Below are 23,191 nucleotides of genomic sequence, written 5' to 3'. Positions count from 1 at the left end.
ACAACACATCAGCAAAGAGTTCACAGATTTCACTTTCCTGGACCTTTAAAGTAGCCCATTTGCTTTATTACTTATTCTTGTTTTGGGTGAAAATGTTCTGTTTTACAGTGGACAGCAGAATTAGGTCCATATTCTGAAAGGCATTTTTCCTCTATGTTCTTATAATGTGGCCACGGTGATCTGTTTGTTTCCATGGTAGACGGCATTTTCACGCTGCTGTAGTGCCATGCTGACACAGAAAGACTGCGGCACATTTGGCATCATGAAAGCCAGGCGCTCAGCACGAAAGGTTTATGAATTGCCCATTACAGATGAGTGTTTGCCACAAATGAGGTACTCTCCGCTCATCTAAATGGCTGACGGGTCGAGAGATATAGTGGGCCATCGAGACCATTGTTGGAGAGCCGTGCGTGTGGCAGAGTGCGATTAAACTTATCTCCCGGCTGCCTCGTGAACCGCCTGATTGCGAAGAGGCCCTGTAAGAGAAAAAATCCCAATATATTTCAGCTGGGTCCTGGTTCATAACATCTTGAGCCGCCTCCAACAACATGCTCTCACAGAGGGCTCTCTGAGGAAGAGAAAGGTAGCCCTGTGTTACGAGGTCCTTATTGAAAACCACTTCAGACGAGGACAGTTGTTCTGGTAATAGCCTGACAAAGCGGAGTGAGTTATTGCCTTCAGTTAAAATTTTATATATACCCAGTAGAAATGGGAAATGACTTTTGCCCGCAGAAAGTGTTAAGTTGGATGCAATAAGCATGAATTGAGTAGATTACCTGTGTAATTCTGGTGTATAAATGCCCCAACATTGTCACTGTTTTTATGTATTTATTTATTTATTTATTTATTTATTTATTTATTACTGTGACTGTGAAAACTGATGTTTTGCACAGTTTATTTCAACTAAAGCACCAGGCACTAACCAAAATGCTCTTCAACAATATCACTGTGTATATTTTATCTGTTTTGTAAAAGGCTTCTTAGTAATGAATGTGACGAGAATGAGCTTTCATGAATTGCAAGTGTATAATGTTATCAGCCTTATTGATTATAGCAATCTAGCACTAACCCATTTTATATGGATATGGCTTCCCTCTTCTGCACCTGGCCTCTATTCCACCGGCCTGGGAGCTCTTTGTTCATGGCAGGCTGTTCCTCTGCTCCTTTGTTTGAGACCCGACCGGCAGGCAACCGTTTGTCATCATTAATATGCATTAAACCACTGTTTGCACCAATGCAAATGAGGGGCATGTTCACAAATTTCATTAGGGAGTCAATTTGATTCTGGCTTAACAGATCGCTGTAGATTTTTGTTCTTTTAATCACAGACTGTATATATAACTACTGCAGTTTTGAAAAATATGTTGTTTTGTTTCTTATTTGGTAGACTGTGTTTATATTGTTTATGTGATATCCTTCAGAACATCGACAGTAATGTCAAATTCTGGTCATGAAGACTTTAGATTATACATATATATATATATATATATATATATATCAAACATTTGTGCTGGGTATTTCATTAGGACACACTGATTTATCATGTGTATGCGTATATAGGCAGGTTCCATGCTAACGTTGATACATGCTTCCCCTTGTTGGTAGAATGCTTTGTTTCCGATTTACCTTGGTGGTAGCAGCAGTAGCTGAGCACTATTAACAGACGTCTGGCTACGAGGCTACTGCTAGTGTGTGTATTAGATGGTTATTTGGCGAGCTGAGTGAGAGTGGTCTCCGGTGCTTACTGTGGCAGGAGAATCGGTGAACATGTGCTCTTAAATCATGGCATTTATTGGATTGCAGTGTGTATGGGTTTGGCTATTCAAAATATCATACAAAATTGTTCTGGAGTACAATTTCATGGTCTGTATACCTTAAGATAGCAGTAGCACGGGGTAGCACTAGTATTGCCTTGGTTAGGCAAATACCTTGGCAGAACTGCTGCTAAAACACCCAAAGCAAAAAGGCTTGCCTCTTGTCCTCCAGACCCCATGAGCCACAGCAACTGCCGATATATGCAGTGAACATCATAGTGTTTGGGACAAAGACATATGTTTGTAATTATTTGGCTCTGTACTCCTCAATTTTAGATTTATAATGAAATAATTCACATAGTAAAAGTTTTGCACATTTGCAGCTTTTATTTAAGGACATTTTTATACATTTTGGTTTCACTGTGTAGAAATTACAGCACTTTTTATAAATAGTCCCTCATTTCAGGGCATAGTAACATTTGGACAAATGGCTTCACAGCTGTTCCTGAATAGTCAGGTGTGTTCAATTGTTTCCTTAGTGCAGGAATAAAAGAGCTTTCAGCATCAAATTTGTATTCTTGCCTTTTGAATGCATTTGGAGGCTGCTATTTGCAATTGTCGACATGAGGACCACAGTTGTTCCAATAACAGTCAAGAAAGCCATTATAAGGCTGTGAAATGAGGAAAAAAGTCAGAGACATAGGCCAAACCTTAGGCTAACCAAAACCAACTGTTTGGAACATTAAGGCATTAAGACAAAAGAGAGCACTGGTGGGCTCAGGAATCACAAAGAGCTGGGTACTGTATATATCAGTAGTGGCTCATGGGGTCTGGAGGACAGAATATCTTAAATATCCAGCGAATATCTTAGTTGCACGTAACATATTATGTGCTGTATTTAAGCTAAGTGGCGGATGTGCACATAATGTTTTTAGTTTTGTAATTGATTAAACATTTTTAAAATAGTTTTATTTTAATTTTCCATGCATTTTAGTTATAATCATGGTATAAGAGATAAAAACCACATTGTCAGTCAACAGTAAAATAAGGAAAGAAAAGGCAAATTTATTTATACACAGTAACACCTTTCAAGCACAGTGGCAATTCAAAGTGCTTTACACAGGCATAAAAGACAATGAAATAAAACATAAAAACCCAATGATTAAAAGACAATTAAAGACAATTAAAATACAACTAAAATGGGAAGATTTAATCAAAGATGCAATAAAATAGAATATAAAATTTTTTAAAATAAAATAGTATGAAAAAGTAAGTAACTGCGCAGATATTAGGCAGCCAGGAAATGTCACACAAATAATAACCACAGTTATATTGTTGCAGAGAGAAAAAAACCTATTAGTTTTAACAATTTAGAAAGCAATACTGGCGTGTTAATTCAAGAAATAATGGAAAAGATAGTCAATCACTTTGCGCTATTTTATCTGAACAAGATAATTTAGACCTCTGTCGTTGCATTGAAAATGTGCTATGTCTGCTTCTTGAACTCTGTCTGAAGGGTGATTTAACAGCAGAGATGAGAAGATCTAACCAATTTTCTCCCCTCTCAAATGGTTTAACACCAATGATTCAAGCCACCAAAGACAGGTCTTTAGATTACTATCTTTGTTCAGAACCACAAATGATCAGGAAAGAAATCACACTTTTATTCCTAGAATTGGTAGAGTAGAGAAAGAGAAATTGAAACAATCACCATAGGTTTGTTTATTGTGCTTTTATTTTTAATTTTTTTAAGATGTACAACAACTGAAGTACAGCAACAACAGGCAAGGGTGTGGTTCTCTCGACCTTGATATCTAACAAGCCTTATGTTTAACCATAATTTATAATGCATGGGGGATCATACCATTGTTTTTGCAGTTATGCAGCCTGACTTTTGACAAAAACTAGGATTAGCTCAGTGTACACAAGCCCCAGGTCCCCTGTAGGGGGAGCGATTTGAATTGTTGTTTTGATCCTGGGGGATGACGTCACTTTCTGGCGCACGCGCGTCGAACTCTGCGGCATTTGCTGCGAAGGATGTCAGCCCTCGGCTGACAGGCCTTCCTTTGTGCTGCGCAAATCGATCTGCCAAAGTGTATTTTTAGCCGGCCGCTTCGAGCCGGACTGGCCATTTCAGTGGAAAACCCAGGCTGTAAGTTTGCAATTTCGTTCCGGTTTCCCAAGGTGACCGGAACGGCAGCTCTCCAGCCCCCTCCCGATCCGTAAATCACCCAACAATATCTCGCGGTGCCATAAAAAGCTCTTCTTATTTGTTTCGCTAGGGCTGTCATTCCCCATCTCCCCTGTGTGACGTGTTATATTTAATAACTCAATAAAGGCCTCTTACCCTCCCATGGCACCGTGGTGGAACTCATTTACGGGTAATGAAGATGCTATTAATATCCCACTATCACTGGGAAGCAAAATCCCAGAATCCCTAGCAGCAGGAGGAGGAGGATAGCTGCTGATTACCTCTCCAGGTAATGAGCTGGAAGGGGAGGCATTAATTAAAGAGCCCATGATGGTTCTTTCTCACCAGCCACATCTCCTTTCCATAGCAAACTATTTCTTTATGGACTGCTTGTCCGAAACTCAAAACTGCTAACGTGAAAAGCACTGAAGAAAGTCAACCAGGTTTCTTAGAGGTTAACAAAGGTGGCACAATGCATATTTAATCCTTTCTCATCTTGATCATAAAAATAGCCCCCCATCAGTGCAGATTTGTCTGCTTTACCCTGGCTGTCTTTCATCTGTTTCTTCTGCAGTCAGCTTCTGAGACAGCCTGGAACACCATATCATGTGGTACTATTAGCATGGTAAGTGCACATTCTCAGTCTGGGTAGGTTATTTTTTCCCTCTCATTGAACTCCAATGTCATCAGATATTTGCTCATGATTTGTGTGAACACACTAATTGGTTAACGCATAGTTAGCACACCTGCTCATAGGTTTATACTTTAAGTTAACAGTGAGACTGATAAGTAGAAGTAGCTTTCAGATTATCTTTGAGGTGCCATAAGTTGCAAATCAACAGGCTATCTGAGGCTTTATCAAGAACAGAAATGTATTGCCTTCTCAGAGATCAATAATAAAATAAAAAAATAATAATACAGTCTGCATCACAGCCACTGAACACTGAGACTGGAGCGTCTGCTTTTCAACATGCACCTTCACATATATGGAGTTTCAATGCACAGATGTATGCCATCAATCGCTCTGGCAACATCATGGAAACTTGTGTCACTAGAACACTCATGTCACTGTGCTGCTGATGTCTGCTTCAGTGAGTGTGTGAAATGTAATCACGGTAAGAAGAAGGATAATTTTTTGTGTGTGAAATTGTGTTAAATGAGACCAGTTTTGAACAGTAGCTAGTCAGAACCAATACATGTTCCGATTTTAGGAATGAGAGCTTGCTGGCTTGTGAGGTAAGACTATGTTGTGAGCCCTGTCTAGGTACAGTAATGCAGTAATTCTGGCAAGGCTCCAAAGAAACCTTGCAATGTCTTAATGGTTTTATGTTTTCATTCAACACTGTACCATGTGTTTCCTATGGAAGAGCAAAAATGCCCAAATTAAACATAAATACATAAATAAATAGGCCCTATAAAAGCCAACAAATGTAAAAATAAATGAATGTACACAGAAATAAATAAATAAATACTAACAAAAATTGGTAATTTTTTATTTATTTCTATATTTATTTATTGGTTCAATATTTTCTGTATTAATTTACTTCTGCATTTCTTCGTACATATGATAATGAGGGGGCGCAGCTTTTATATTCCAGCATAGGAATCAAGCCCAGAGTGGGAGAGTGGGAGGTTGACGCAGGCAGGCACAAAGATGCTGTTCAGATATCTACCAGAATTGCGGTCTGTTGCCCTAAGATCTCAGACTCACCTTGTGTCATGCTCTGCTTTGCCATTCAACGGTGAACTGTTCTCTCACTGACCCCAAAAAGGGTGGCAATACCACAGATAGATGAACCAGCCAATAAATAACTTTTCACAGCTTCCAGAGGAAGAACGTGAGAGGGGTGTGTAACTGATCTGGCATAATCAAAATTTTGGAGCAAAACATTTCGGCAATCCGTCACTTCCGCCAAGTTGCTGAACACTTGGGTCAATCTCTGTGATGCTGTAACTGGAACAAATTGTCAAAGCATCCATGCGAAAGAGAAATAATCAAGACTATCATTTTCAGCTATGTTAGCCAGCCTTAAATTTCTGGCTACCTCTTGCCAGTAGGCTAGGCATTAGTGTAGGGGAAATCGGGACTAGAACTAACATAGCCTGTATTACACTGGGCTGAGCCTCAGTAACCAAAACTGCACTGCTTCCTTCATCTTGTGTTGAAAACCTGTAAGACTGCTTTTTTTTCTTCATTTAACTTATAATTGACATTGAGGCATACAGATCATGAAAGCAAAAACATTTTTTGAGTAAAATCAAATGAAATCAAATACATTAGCTTGTAGCCACAAACACAGCTGATGTGATAGCGTGACTGGTGACAGGAGACAAGCTGGCAGGTCATCAAATGATGCAAAGCTCTTGTGCTACCTTCATCTTACATTTGAAAGCTTTAAAATAATATTTTACACTGAAATTGACACTGAGATATACAGATTGTTAAAGGCAAGACAATGAAGTAGTCGCTACGTGTAACCGGTCACAAACTGCATTATAGTTTAACCCGCCTGGGGTGTGTCTGCACTTTTGACTGACCGGCAATCCCAGCAAGCTAGCATGCTATATCAAAATCTGGTAGTCACTAAAAGGCTGTTTATGATTAGCCTATTTACATTTGGATTCCTTGACATACACACATGATGCAGCACCCGAAAAATACTTCCGGTAAAAAAAAAAAAAACTTACATGTGGCCAAAACAAACTTTAATTTGCCAATATCTCTCTAACTCTCACCATTCGTTGGAGACAAAAAGAGGGTAATTCTGTGTGTTTAACCCAAAATATAATGCTGAAGCTCTGATGAAACCACATAAGAAATCAGTATTACATTTTGCACTTCCCTACGAACATAAATGTAGTAAATCTACCCTGGTATAAATCAAACAATAGAAATAAGGTGCCACCATGACATACTTTGATTGCCAGCCCCCTCACTATCATATGGACAAATAAATAAAGAAATAAAGAAATAAATATGGAAATAAATATTGTATATACAGAAATAAACGTATCAAGAATACAGAAATGAATACATACCTGAAATGAATGACCAGAGAAATAAATATATATGGAAATAAATAAATTCTGATTTTATCTATTATGTGTATTTCGTTTAAATTTAGGCATTTTGGTCCTCCAGCTTGCTTCACATTAAGGAGTAAACTAGAGTTCTTTAGTAAAGAATTAGGGGTAGTATTGTTACATCATAGTTAAGTAAATAGCAGCATCACTGTGATATAATGGTTACAAAATTTGCTGAGGAACATGGTTGTCATGGTAAAAGAATTTGGAATAGCACTGTGACATCAATACAGAGGAAACAGAGGCATCACTGTGACATCATAAGACTGCTGTCTATCAAATTTACAGCCACAGTTTACATCTTAAAAAATCTTTAAAAATTGATTTGATAAACATAGTTCTCAATGTGCATATTTATTCGGTCATGGATTTTTTAAATAGGTTTGTTGAAGCATATTTGATGTTCATTTTACCATACTCTCATTTTGTGTTGCCGTCATTATGTTGTTCTGTTTTTCAGTTTATTTTGTTTCTTAATTTTACTGTACTAGTGAATTTACAATGAGTTTATTTTTGTAATTTATTATTCTTATGTGAAGCACTTTTATTAATTAATTAATTAATTAATGTATTTAGTTAGTTAGTTAGTTTAAGTTACTAAACTCACAATCAGATTGTTGCAAAATTGAAAAGCAACATAAAACAGTTGCATTATTGCACTTATAACATTTTAGAAAGGAATGCTGTGCTTCCCAATTGACGTCAGATCCACTGCACCTGAAAATACAAGCCTGTCAGAGATGGATGATAGTCTTTTTATGATGGAAAACCCTGTCAGCTCTCAGTATGTGAGTTGAAAGGAGAGTCAGCTTGTGTACCGAGTGAGAAACCAAGATAGCTAATGCCCAGAGACAGCACTGGAGCATTGCCCGCAACAGACCAAAGGCGATAAACGCCACTCTGTGTCTGAAAAGTGACTCAGCCAACTGCCTACAGCATCTGCGCATAGAGAGCGAGGCATCATATTTTAGCGCAGAATAGGGGTAATGTCCCATAGAAAGCCAGAAACGAGTGCTATTCATCAATGCCATATTGAATGGGGAAATGAACACATCTACTAATTGAAGGTTCTCCTTTTAATGCCATGTGCCAGCTATGATGCCCTGGAGATGCCTGGCACATACTTCACCAACCCCTGCCCACCCCCCCAGACCCCCTGGCTGTAATCCTTAATTGCATAATGTCTGACTCTGCAGCTGGTATTTTTTGGATCATGTCACTGACAAAGGGGCTCCATATTCTACCCCTGGGGGGACAGGGAGGGGATGCTTATATGGTGGGGTGATGGCTGTTTCCAAATCGTGTCTCCATCTGCCCTAACTCTTATCTGTACCCTCCACTAATGCCATACACCACTATGCATGTCAGTGTCTCACTCTCGCTCTGTCTTTTGCACACACACACACACACACACGCAGATTGTTTTACCATATCGTTCTTTCTTCTCAAGTTTTCTGATAGTTTTTTTTTTCTTCTGTGAATACTATTAGTATTATGAATAGTATTCCTTTTTCGTATGCTGTATTCCCACTTTGTTTTCCATATAATCTATCTGGGGAACATAATCATGCTAGTCTGTGCTTTTGACCCATGTTGAATGGATACTTCATCATGGAGTTTGAAGGGGATTAGAAAACAATGCAATATGATGAAATATAATAATTTAGAGTATATTTAGAGACACAATTATGTAGTCAGCACCATAACATTTGGGACAAAGACATATTTTTTATTGGTTTGTAGTCAAACAAATCACATGTGGTTTTAGTGTTTTTATTTAATGGTATTTTTCATACATTTTGGTTTCACTGTGTAGAAATTGCAGGAACCTTTGAAAATTGCACCACCATTCCATGGTGTCATAAAATCTGGGACAATGTTTGGCATTGCAGGTGTTTCTGATTAGTCAGGTATGTTCAGTTGATTCCTTTATAAGAGCGCTTTCAGTATCTAGTTTTGATTCCAGCATAAAACATTCTGGTGAGCTCAGTAATTGCAATGGGCCTGCTAGGCAATGGAGAACCTCTACAATTGATGACCAAAGAATTTTCACCATATTGAAGAAAAACTCCAAAACAGAAAACTTCATCGGATCAGAAACACTCTCTCAGTGGCAGGTGCAAATGTGTCAGTGACTAACTGTCCACAGGAGACTTCACTAACAAAACTACAGAGGCTACGCTGCTAAGATGCAAAGCACTAGTTAGCTGCAAAAGCAGGATGGTAAGGTTACAGTTTGCTGAGAAGGACCTACAGAGTCCTGGAAAAAGGTCTTATGGACAGATGAGACCAAGTTTCACATATCAAAATGATTACAAGAGTAAAGTGCCAAAAGGAACTGGCCAAGATCCAATGTGCCCTTAAAATTTGGGAGCTGCATTTAAAAAGTGCCCTCATTCAGACTACAAATAAAGAATTGTGGGCACACAGAGCCAAATTTAAAATAGATATATTTTTGTCCCACACATTATGGAGCTCACTGTATACTGGATTTTGAAGCTCTAAGCTTGAACATCTGGCAGTAGTGAGCCCACATGTTTTCAATATACATTTCTGAGTGTTGTACAGATGAGCTGTACAGCTATACAGACATGTCAGATCCTCTGTAAAATGTGACGTTTTTAATGTAGCATTTGTGCGTGGAGGAAGCTGGTTCAGACAAGAAGGTGTTTTGTCTTTCATGTTTAATCTGACTCCCAACACAACAGTTTCTTTGTTACCAAGGCTCAATGTCTGTGTGTATGTGTCTTTGGGGGGGTATAAAAGATATTAAAGATATTAAAGGAAGGGTAGCTATTGAAGTCACACATACCAGGGTAGCTAGAGTTTCAAAGAGCTGTTACATCACCACAGAGACTGATAGGCTTTGCAAAGATGCCCTCTTTCGATAATGAAGCCGATTATCTTCAGCCTGTTCAGCCTGTCTAGTTCACGCTTTATTTGTCAGACATACCAACACTCTAAAGGTACATAGTTTTTATCACAGTGCATCATGGTGGCCACCACTCCCAAACTCCAAAAAAATGAGTGACATGTAAGCCATCATCAGCTCAACAAAAATGCTGCAGTCACAGACACACAGCATACACTTATCTATCTTTTTAAACTCCTAAAAATATTTCTACGCATCAGATTAGTATTTTTTTTTCACCAAAATATTACAGCAAGTTATAAGAAGTCAAATTGCAAACTGGTGCTACTTGAGTATTTCAACAGTTTTTTGAGAAACTTGGCCTTGTGTTTCTTCATCATGCTATCTCATCACCCATTTGGTGTTCATAAATGTAAGTGTGATTGAAAATCAGACGAGATAAAGCATAAAGCATACAGTATGCGTGTTTTTTTGTTTTGCTGTTTCAGCCCAGAAGTCCACAACATAAACATGCAACACACATTCTAGTTTCAAACTATATTAAATGAAAGATCAAAATGTTTAATGACAAATTGCTATCATTAACATAAAATTTGAGCATCTATTTATTACCTAAAAACAAAGATTATTTTTCTGTATATTTTGCATTAAAAAAGCAAAACTTTGCTTATTTAAAAAAAAATCAGTGTCAAGGACAAATATTGATTAAATCTAGTCCTAAGCCTTAAAACAGAAACAAACAAAAGTATTTTTCCTGTTACCAGAACATGAATTTATACACTTAATGTACTTAATACTACATGGCACTCTTTTATGTGGTAGGTTTATTGCTGCCTCTCACCCAATGCATGTTGGGATATGTTCCAGCACCCCCACAGCCCTGATAAGTTACACAATGGATGGATGGACTTCTTAACCTACAGTGTCGTGAAAAAAGTATTTGCCCTCTTTTCAACTTCCTTCATTATTGCATATTTGTCACACTGAATGGTTTCAGATCTTCAGAAAAAACAAGACCAGGTTAAAACCTAGTATATAGCTGGACCTAACAGTGTTTCCTCTAGGATTTTTTTCAGCAGCGGGGGGAAAGGGTTTTGTTGTACCTGGGTGGTGCGTGCGTGCCACCGGCATCGGAGTGAATATCAATAGGCCATTTAAAAATATGAAATAAAATGACATTTGACTGCAAAACAAACATTAGAACATATTTATTTACAACTAGTAAGAACATTACTATAATATAGCCACCACTAACGTTACATATTTTAGAAGTAGAAGGCATTTCTTTCCCTTCAAAACTTCGGGGCATAGCTAAGAACCTTGAGCCCCTCTCTAGCGAAAGTAATGTTAGAGCGAGAGCACATTATCGACCACCCAAGGGTCGGGACGTGTATCAACCACCTGAACGGCTAGTGTATGTACTTCGTAATTTATTAGAGAGAACTGTTACCTATTAAAATGTAAGTCCTGTAAAAATACACATAATAAACTGTCTAAATGTGAAAAACCAACTTCATACATATACATTTAGTTATATTAATACAGCCTTATTTACTATATCAACTTTAAGACAAGCAACACGCTTGGAATTATCTCATCGCGACCAACTAAACCCAATGGTGCAGACGTTGCTTCATAATTTCAAACTGCTTTCCTAACGGCTATTTTGCATCCTGCAAATTGGGTTACAACTGTGAATATGTACGGATTCCTGGACGTGCCAATACATTAATTTATGGGGTGGTCGATACAGGTCCCCTTAGCAACCAAAAGCTAGCGCTGGGCCACCTCTGACTTATTTGCCGGCACTGAAAAAAATAGCAAAAGTACTGAAAAAATAACCACTGGAGGATTACAATGACATTTTTCCCTACATAACTAGGTACAGGTTGTTAGCGATATTTCGCCTATTTCATATATAGTTGCAAATCTGTTTACGTTACCTAGCTAACGATAGCTGGAACATTATTTCACGATATATTATTCATATTACTATCATCAATAGAGAATACATTGTGAATGTTTATTTAAACTGTAAAATCTATCTAACTTAACTTTAGCTAGTTAAATCTACCTTTTTTCTTGTTCTCTGTTAACGTAATCCTATCCTCTGCCCTGTTTGTCAGTCTGCCTGAGGAGAAAATGCTGTACTTGCTTGTTTATTTTGTTCTCATGACACATGTGATCCGGCCGACCAATGGTGTAATTTCATCACTCAGATACTCAGACAGTCGCGTTTGTAGGGCTGGCCTTGCTGATGCGGTCCAGCCAAAAATGTAATATTAGACAAATGGAACATGAATAAACAGATACGCCCTGGGCGTGTCGAAGTGTCCTTGAGCAAGACACCTAACCCCTAACTGCTCTGGCGAATGAGAGGCATCAATTGTAAAGTGCTTTGGATAAAAGCGCTATATAAATGCAGTCCATTTACCATTTTACCATTTACACAAAGGTTTTTAAATGATTATTTCATTTATTTAATGAAAAAAGTTATCAAACACCCATATCACCCATGTGAAAAAGTAATTGCCCTCTTCAACTTAATAACTGGTTGCATCACCTTTAGCAATAATAACTGCAACCAAACGCTTCCTATAATGTAATATCAGCTCTTTACATTACATTACATAAATTCTAGAGATGTGTAAAGTATGCAGACATTTATCAGAAGGAACGAGAGACCCCGCATCCCCCTGGACAGGACCCCCCAACCCCCACCCCCCCACCACCACTCCCCAGAACTGAATTCATCACTATGCCATTGAGTATAACCATACAACAGTATTTGGCCACCAAAGAGGACAAACCTCCACCTTCCAAAGCTTATATGTTTTCAACACCTCCCTCGCCGCTGCATGTTATGAAGGTTCTTTAGTGTCACCTAGAGGTCTGCCTCCTGACCCAAATCCGATGGGGCCCAAAGGTATGCTGGGTATTCGGTCTATTTTTAGCTCTTTGATGTTGGGTCAGATTTGGCCCGGGCCCACTGCCAACCCGACAGTTTACGAATAGTAGTATAGTAACACTTCTGCCAGCTGTTAAAAATTGACAACAATGACGCAAACCTTTCGGTTTTTGGAGTGTACCTTTACGTTCAAATGACAAATTAAAACTGCCGTATTTCACAGCACAGAAGTGATAAACTTATTAACATAACATTTAACAGAAGGAAAAACAGCAGTAAGCCAGCTGACTAGCCTGTTCTGATTGTTATGAGCATTAAAATATCAATTATTTCTGTATTTTTAAAGCATACTAAACGCAAACACATACTGAAAGATGGCACTACTGTGCTGTTTGTTGCAGAGGTGCAAGCAACAAACTTAATGTCCCATTCAAGGGAAGCAAAAAAAGTGTTTAAAAAATAAGTATGCAAACTCAAATACTTCAATTTTATTTAGCATTATTGAGCATAGCAGTACAATACAAAAACTAGAAGCTTTGTTTTCTGACAATATTGTCAATCATTGCTAACAGCTGGTGGATGTGCTGCCCTTTTCGTTTCTCAATTGCAAGTACATATAGCTTTCCTGCCGGAAACACTGCATTATTTTATATTGTACTGTATATTGTAGTTGGCTTGTTATTTCAGTGATCAGAATTAGGCTTAAAAATTGGCTTGAGCGTGAAGGGCTGGTTCAGGTTGAGCCATAATGAGCTTCAGTAGGGCCTGTTTTCTTACCTGATGCACACATCTAGTGCTACCTACAGTGAACAGCCAAACACTAACCATAGCTGAGCAATAACAGAGAACATTGATTTTCAGTACTATACAAACATAATTGGCAGGAAACCTCTGTTTTATCCACTGTTGTGTGACTAAATTCATTGTAAATATTAATGCTGTCACACGCCGTTGTAACGCCCCCGCGTGGGAGATGTGGCAGTTCTGGGAGTGGACCGTTGGTTGCTGCATGAAGAGCGAAACTCTTGAGTGTGTGTGGGTGTGCTCTCCAACCAACGGCAACCAATGGTGCACACCCGGAATTATTGCATATTCCTCCCAGGGATGTCACACCAGCGTGTGACAAATGCATTCACAATTAAGTTTTGAACTCAAATATATCTTCAGTCTTATAGCATACCATTCATAACCGCTGAAAGCACTCACAAATCCTTAATGTATATATTATGTAAATGTTTTTGCTGTGCTCATGAATATACAGTATTATGAATACATTATATGTCCAGCATTCTTAGATCTGTGATCCTCTGGTCAGTTCTGGCTCAGATGGTGAAGTAATGCATACACACACTGTAAAGTGTAGTTGCAATGGATGAATTATAATTATATATTACAATGATCTTAGAACACGTTAATGAAAATGTTTTGTAGCCCATGACATAACAGCACATGAAGGCATCATGGATGTTTTAAAATGGCAGAGAATCAAGTATACGATATACAGTGTCAGTATAATATTTTGAAATCCATGCCAGAAACCAACATTTGTGGCATGTCCCAGGTCTTTACAGCCATTTTGTTTACTGCTGCGTTAAAACCAGATCCAGATGGGTCAACGGTTGCAAGTCAATGGCCTACCCAGTGCTCTGCACAATGCATTTCCCATGGAGGCAAGCCCTTGACAATGGAGGCCACACTTGGTCCTATGGCTTGATCCCCTCTGGACTTCCAGGGCCCCTAATGGACCCCCATGTCTCAGGCCCATGGTTAAATCATGAATGCATACATTTTTACACATGTATTTTAGATTTCAAATTTAGATTTGAAGTGGGCTGATGTTTTCATTTTAATGTGTAAGTGGCGTGTAGTTTTGATATGTATGATGTATAAGTTTAAGTCCATGCTTTTATTTTTCATCCCAACATATGTAACATGGGAGGAATTCTTTCTGAGGGAATAATTTGAAATAGACCTGCTAGAGGGGGCAGAATTTCTTGGCTGTATTGGAAATTAATGGCCTAATGACTTGGAACACATGGTGCGGATGGTGATAGTCCATTCAAAATGTAGCAAATGCAGGGATCTGGAGCTCACCCCTCGGTAACAGCATTGGATACAAAGCTTCTGTGGAGCTCCACTAATTCTTAAGAACCACTAATATGTTTTTTATGACCCAAACAATACTGCCTAAATGACAGATGGTTTGTCTTCAATGAGCAGTGATAAAGATTATATTGCTACGCAATAATAAATAATATGGAGAACATTAGTCATCGTAAAAGCAGTAGTAATAATAATCATACAAGTAGGAGGGATGTCGGCTCAAAGAGAGATAGAAAAATAAAGAGAGGGAGGCAGAGAGACTTGGGAACTAAACCAAAAGGCAAAACACTGTCTCGCTCTATTTACAAACATTGGAGAGGAAAATCATTTTCTCACAGTGTGTGACATGCTAAAGTGCTACTGGACTGTGACAGTGACGACAGCATGGCTCCCGGCTGGCCTGCTTTACTGTGATGTATTTAGTGAATTAGTCTCTTATAATTATTATTTTCTCCCTCATTTGGTTTCGACAGGGCCAGTTCAGATTGATCAGTCCAGTTTAATGAGGGTACATGTTTTTTTCCCGCAAAAAAACATGTATACATAACATTGTTTGTTAATCTGAACCCCACTTAACACATTGGATTTTGCTGCATTATCTTCCCTCTATTGATTGACTTGATTGTCCAACATATTTGAGAAGAAGTGTATTCTATTGCTTGTCTTAGGAGCTGATAGAGTGTCTTTGACAAAATTAATCAACGTGAGCGTTTTTAATACAGATATTTTTAATTAATTAATTTCTTGTGATCACTGAACTCAGCAGTGTTGATGGAGTTAAACACAAATGTGTTAAATAAAAAAAATAGCTTTCAAATGGCGGTAATAGCTTAGGGAAAACGTCAATTAAGTGCAAGCACCAGTTTTCTTGATTTCTGATTAGGCGTGACTGACAAATGTCTATGCCCTCTATGCAGACTTGAATAGCCAAACTTTTCTATTATCGTTTCCAAATACACTGAACATAAAACACCTAAAATGTTTACATCATACACAATTTGTGGAAAAAAAAGACCACTCATGGAACACGCCACTGCATGACCCAGCTAGAAGTGAGGGGTAGTTATTACACTAGCAGTTTGCTCACAGCAGGTGGTTAACATTCATGTCTGATGGACGTTAACCATTAAATGACCTTCATATGCTCTCTGTGAAAGGCATTCAGCACTTCAAAAACATGTATGTATTTTTTTTTTTTTTTTGGGTCGACTAACTGAAAGGCCCTTACAGGACAAATGTATAAATGATTTGCATGTCAAACCAAATGCCTTCCCTCAGTTTTATTACTTATTTTTCACAGAAGTACCAAAGGTACCTTTCATGGGGGACCAAGCATTGTGAACTAAACAGAGACCTGCTGGGATTTCTGTCTGGCATCCAGGGCTGTGATCCACAGTGGCCTGTAGAAAAGGCATCCATGCGTGCGCTTGGTGGGCATGAGAGTCATTGAAATAGGTTCTTTTCTCAGAGAGGAATGTAGGAGGATATGAAAGGGAACAGAGAGTGTCTAAAGTGCAGCTGCTGTCTTAATCAGAAAGCATTCTTTCTGCTCGGCTGTCCCTGCCCAGAATCAGAAGCAGGCTTTGAGGAGGAATGTGCCCAGGTCCTTTTAAGGGCTCTTTTCTGCCCCACAGAAGCACTATAAATGCAGAGTTATGGTTTGCACACGTTTGGGTGTGTGTGTGTGTGTGTGCGTGTGCTATGCAAGTATATCATGTGTTTTTGTATTTGTTTTATATAGTTTGTGAGTCTGCATTTCTATATAGTGGTACAGTTTTTAAGTTTTTTTTACAATGCTCATGTAAGTGTGTGCAGTGTGTAAACACAGTCTTTACAGGCCCTGAAACAAATGAAAATGATAGAATTTGAAAATAGTGTATCTTCAGCCTTTTTTACAGCAGCTCCATCCAAGAACAGCACAGAATACAAAGAATAAGAAGAGAAAATTGAACTACAGGTCACTAAGACAAACTTGTGAAGAACATTTTAAATTTTCTGAAATTACAGTGCAGGGAAAGTAGTTATTTTTTCTGCTATTAGTGTCATAATTATTTGTAGTGATCTTAGTTTGTAACCCTGTCCAAAACCTTGAATTAGGAATAAATATGGGTAGCAATCTGAACACAGATATAACCTGAATAAAAAGACTGCATTGTTAGGCAGGTTTGATGAGCTACTTTCTCAGACACTACATGCTGATGAATGAGTCCAACAGAGATCTTTGACAAGTACACTATATGACTAAATGTGTCTGGACACCCCTTGGTCTGGGGCTGTTTTTTCATGGTTTGGGCTAGGCCCCTTAGTTCTAGTGAAGGCAAATCTTAATGCTACAGCATACAATCACATTCTAGATGAGTCTGGGGAAGGCCCTTGCCTGTTTCAGCATGACAATGCCCCCGGGCACACAGCAAGTTCCATGCAGAAATGGTTTTGTCAAGGTTTTGTGTGGATGAACTTGACTGGCATGAACAGAGCCCTGACCTCAACCCCATCCAATACCTTTGGAACCAACTGGAAACCAAACTGCAAGCCAGGCCTAATCACCTAATCAGTGCCCACCCTCACTATTGCTCTTCTGGCTGAATGGAAGCAAAGCTCTATCATCTAGTATAAAGCCTTCCCAGAAGAGTGGAGGTTGTCATAGCAGCAAAGTGTGGACCGACTCCACATTAGTGCCCATAATTTTGAATGAGATGTTGGGTATCAGGTGTCCACATCCTATACTTTTGGCCATGTAATGTATTTCATTCACAAAAAATGAGAGACACTAAGCAAATAATCAGACACTCATCTTCTTAATTTCATCTTCCATGTTTATCCTGAAACTAAAAGGAATAGTTCACTCAAAATGTGAATGTTATTCATCATTTTCTTCTTGATAGTCCAATAAAAATTATCCACAATGCCTGTAAACCTATGGATGATGAAGATCCAGCTCAAGTTTTGTTTTATCTCTTTGGAATACCAAAACAATAAAATATGATATAATTAGTAAAAAAATAAAATAAATAAATAAAAAAAGAAGCAGAACCTTTTTGAGGCTAATCAAATCATCAAAAAGATGTGACTTTTAGGGTGAACTATCTCTTTAGTTTTTCCTGTTTATATACAGCTTCTGGATGGTCTTCATGAAAAAGCTGTCCGCATGGATATCCTAATATCCTTGTCCAAAAACATTCCAGAACCGATTTCAATTTCTGTTCATACAGCCAGTGTAAAGACACACACTTCTCTGAAGGCAAAAATAGAGGCATTTCTTATGTAGCCAAATAGGGGGATCACAGAGGGGGATTAAAAAAAAGAACTTTTAAAATCAAAAAGCTTTTACTGTTGAACTTATCCTATTTGTGTCATTTTCTTTGGAGTTTTTGAAAGACAAAAATAGACTTGAAAGTAATACATTTTAAAGTCACTAATTTATTACATTCTCCAAACTGCAGAACCAAATGAGGAATGCTGCCTGAAGTTGATGTTTTTTTTTTCTTCCTAGCATTCCCAAAGAAAGAGTTCACTGCAAGGCCAGAAACCACCTTGAATAGGTTTGTCTTTTAAATCAGATTTTTTACACATCAGCTCAATCATAGAACATTTGGCCTGGTAGAATTTCTCGTCTGAAAACAAGAGTGCAGGAAAACATCAGAAAGCATAAAACATAGCGGATTTGAGTTTGAGATCCTTGCCTAAGAATATATGTTATGATTATTCTTGTCAATCCCTCATGTTGTAATGTTTTTACAAGGAAATTCAGCAGTAAGCTTATATTGCATTCAAGATGTAGAGTAGCATTTTCTTTTGCTATTGTAATTACAGTTATTAATCATTTGTTCTGACAGTCTTATGTAAAGTGACTTGCATAACATCTGCTGGCAATGTCTATATGCTGATTCAAAATGAATACTGGCGTACAAGAACAGTGAGCATTTGGGCATATGATACAAGAATGCTCCACCTTCCTTCAGTACCTCTCACAGCTGCTATTGTCAATGCTCAGTACTGCCACTTAGTAACCACAGTAACCATAGCATACCATGAAGTAAAATGCTTTAGTTCTGTCTGTAGATCAATGAGAGGAATCTTCAGTGGGTTGTTTTGTTTGTGGCATGTTTGTGTGAGACAAGATCAGTGTGCCCAAGAACAGACAAGGCTGTCCTATTTATGGGCAAACCTTTTACAGTGTTCTACAGTGTTCTCAGAAAACATTTAGCTTTGATTTGGTAGGTTTTCTGAATTTAATATGAATAATGAATGCAGCCATAGTTCTGCTTTAGAGTCAAATACATTATTTGTACATGCAAGAACTATTAACAACAACCACACACACTTAATATAACAATTATTAAATGCTTTTGAGCACTTATGAATTTATTTTGGAAGCCATGACAAAATAGCCATGACATCATGTGGCCACGTAAAAAAAAAATTATTTCAAGCAAAACTAAAAATCAGTCCAGGATGATTTGTACACATATCAATGCGTTGACAAAAAAAATGTAAATTAAAATAAAAGGTTGTCATGTCATGACTGTGCAATCCACACTGTTTTTCAAAACAGTACTCTACCATCTCTGGCTAGTGACTGTGAGTGGTTCACAAAATTATCCAGTGTTACAATGGTAGCTAATAGGAAAGTAGACCCTGAACAATATAAATTTAATTCCAACACAAATGGCTTTTTTCACTGCAGTTAAGACATTGTGCTTGTTGACTATCCCATGCCCAAGCTATACTTCACTCTAGTGTGTTTCTTTTGCACCTCTGCACCTTGAACTAATGCATTTGTTGTACGTCGCTCTGGATAAGAGCGTCTGCTAAATGCCTGTAATGTAATGTAATGTAATGTACAACATTTGAAATAGCATAAGGGGTGATAGTGATGTACTTTAGACCTTTATTATTTACCAAAACCTCTTTTGTTTGACCTGGGTGAATAAGTATGCAGGAAGCTAGAAGATATTACATGAAAACTAGACGTTATCCATAAAAAAGGTAAAATCCAGCAATGTGGTGCAACGCTGTTTGCAACTAAATATAATGTTTTTGAAAAAATGCAGTTTTGTATTCTCATTTGCTGTCATCACTAATTGTCATCATTGAGTCAAGGTAACAGGGTTCTGTGATGAAAATTGGATGTTTTTTTTTCCAGTTGGGCACCTCCTGTTGTACCTGTGAGTGAAGTAGCAAATTTATTTAACAACAGCTGTCAAAACACTTAAAAATGTAAAAAAAAAAAAAAAGAATTCACCATCAGATGAAAATAATGGCAAATCTATTGGTTGTTCACTGTCGTGACTCCAGTTCCACTGACTAAAGTGACGTCACAATTTAAAAAGTGAGCCGTGACCAACTGTCAACCTCCACAACATTAGCTCAGGCTGATGGCTTGTAGCAGCTGGGCCCCCAAGCGCTCAGTCTCACACACGTGAATGTCAAAAAAGCTACGGCGATTATGTTTCCCTTATCATGTGCATTTTAGACTTCAGTCGTCCGTGGTTGCAAACCATGGCCATGTGAGCACCCTAATTACCAGCAGCGACATCACCATGCACTCGCAAGACACCACTCAGTGCATATTGAGCTAATTAGCAGGGGTAATTAGCTAATTCCGGGGGCTTTCCGGCCGAATGAGTAGCAATTCATTTACCGCCATGAGAGAACATATCAATACTGTACCTTTCTCTTGCTTGAATGCAACTGCATTCATCAGAGCTGCATTACCTGAGCTCTGCCTTTCAGGTGTTATTTGGCAGAGTGGTGTTGATGAAAGTTAGGTGACCAGCCAGGGGAGGTCAACGGAGTGACAGATGCGAGCACTCCGCGGACCCTCCAAAAGCGCTGCCTCCTCTGGCTCTAATGAGTGTTTTTTCCAGGTGAACGGACCATTGCTCGCCTCGACGAGACCAGCTGGGATTCCTGTGCACTCAGGCGAATCGACAAAGCTTTTCCATAAGGCAAAAGGGGCAAAACATACAAAATCGGACTGGGTACCCAGAGCTTTGTGACTCCCACTTCACCCTGCACTCTCAACTCCGTTGTTAATGCACGACCTGTGTCTGTTTGGTTTAGATGAGTATTGGCATGCCTTCAAAGTGCACAGCAGGCAAAAGACAGGCACGTCACTGCTTTTGGCCTTCTTCACATTATTGCTGGCTGTAGGAGATTACAGACATACCAATATAAAAAAAAAAATGTTTATACACTCATTGTATGCTCTTGCCTTTTTGAAGATAATGGAAGTTTAGCCCTTGGCTAAAATCACATAGTTCAGGTATAGGTGAAGGATTAAATTTTAAGGGTTTCAGGGTGTGTTATTAATGTTTACATGTGTATTAACAATGAAGGGACAGTCAGCTACTGCCAATCAAGAAGCATGCCAGAATATAATTGTGCTTTATGACCTCCATGTTTTTCTTATTCATGCACCACCATCATTATTATTATGTCATTTGTACTAGATGTGAATCATAGGAACAACAAGAAGTTGAACATAATAGACAACAACAGCAACGGACAGCAAGCAACATGTTCAACAATATATAGCAATTATTGTGAAATGACATTTCACTGCGTAGCCCAGGTTTGTGTGCAATATAGCCAAGAGTGGCAAGTGAAATTTGAGTACTTTTGACACATCGTATTTACTGGCAGAAGAGCAGAATTGTTTCTTGACCTTGGTTCATTTCAATGGTATTTTGAGGCAAATTATGAGTCTTGCATGGGGCCCCTGTATTGAAACAAATCTTGTCACAAGGACACACAAAGTATGGTTGGCAAAGAACTGGGCTCTTTTCAGTTCCATAACCTACAGTTCTACATGCAAAAATATCCCACGTTCAGCACTGTAATTCATCAAATAACATGCATTATTTACTCATTTAAAAAAAATAAATCCTTAATCGTATATTTGATAATTGCATACTCCATTTTGAATTTGTCTGAACTGTACATACCCTTTTATGCAAGCACAGTGTTTGGATTAAGTGTATAATTCCCTAAGAAATTAGAATTATCAGGACAGCACAATGGATGTGAGATAAATGTTGCATAGTGCCTTATTTTGAATTTCTTACTTACTTCTTATTTCAAGTGCATGACATTACAAACATGCAGTTGACTTACCAGGAGTCAGCTGTTATTTTGCATTATCTGTAACTTCCTTATTCCTTCATAAACTCAGATCAGCATAATCTCTCTTTCTAATAATCTTTTGCATTTGTATCTTTTAACTCACATCACAAAGGTCTGTTCTGTTTATCTATACAGGCCGACTCACAATGTTAGCAATTCAGAATTCAAATGAAAATTATGTATTTTGCCTTTCAGTATTCAGCAATAAATTGATATGGAGCAGTCTTGCACAGAATGGTATATTTCTGCTTGTTCATACAAATTATACATTGAATTGTATTAACTGAAAGTTTTGCCATTACTTTAACAGCAAATAGTCAGCTGACATCCTGTGTCTTCTGCTTCAAGGTTACATGGTTGCATGCTTATAGGATTTGGCCGTGTCTCATTGATGGAAATTTAAATGCAAGCATAATGCAGACATCAAATAATTATACCTTTGTTTTAATAGAAACATAGGTATCAGACCCTTGACAACTATAAGTGTAATGAGAGTTATGTTCTGGCCAATGTTTTCAAAAAGGACAGAAAAAGGTTCTGTATTAGCTCATTGGCTCTCATGCTCTGTGGACCACATAACAAGTAAATCTAGGCCCTGTGGTTGCAGGTTTGAACCTCAGCCTTATCGATGTCAAAAATAAATGATGACTACATAGCAGTGGCTTGGCATGGAAAGGGTGGATTTAAGTCAGCTATGGCTTCTCCAGTTACAGCTACGTTAATTCCTCCCATTGAGATAGCTGGCACCCAAAGCTACCAGGTGTTCTTAGTGAGATATGTGAAAAGGTGATTTTTTTTTATGATAAAAAAGTTTGTGGTTTCATAACATTTTATCCCAATTTTTATTTCCACCTCAATTTGGAATTAATTGACAGTCTCTCTTGTCCTTCCAAATTCTTGGCCACCAAAATGTACGTCAGCAGTCATTTCTTCTTTCAATCAGTAATTCCCCTGCTAAGCTTATAGCTATTGTGTTGGATAACTATTTAATTATTTCCATAGCAGGCTCATTCAACCAGAGCCACCACTATTGCAATCCCCTGCTGACTGAAACCCTCCCTTCCTAGGTGAGGCTACAGCCATTTATGCATTGCCCTACAGTGCCCTTGACCACAATAGACACAGACATGGTTAGGATTCAAAATATTCCC

General features: G+C 38.3%; 1 long non-coding RNA gene across 1 annotated transcript; it reads left to right on the top strand.

The window, feature by feature from the left end:
• The first annotated feature begins 541 nt into the window (after positions 1–541).
• Positions 542–22,320, top strand: LOC118231442. Its single transcript, XR_004766062.1, has 4 exons — positions 542–663; positions 4,520–4,570; positions 18,406–18,454; positions 20,783–22,320. It is a non-coding gene; the product is annotated as an uncharacterized LOC118231442 (long non-coding RNA).
• Positions 22,321–23,191: the final 871 nt, after the last annotated feature.

Source organism: Anguilla anguilla, chromosome 7 (assembly GCF_013347855.1).
Source record: "Anguilla anguilla isolate fAngAng1 chromosome 7, fAngAng1.pri, whole genome shotgun sequence".
Taxonomy (NCBI): domain Eukaryota; kingdom Metazoa; phylum Chordata; class Actinopteri; order Anguilliformes; family Anguillidae; genus Anguilla; species Anguilla anguilla.
Note: the sequence above shows the minus strand (reverse complement) of the source record. Positions and strands in the feature narration are given on the sequence as shown.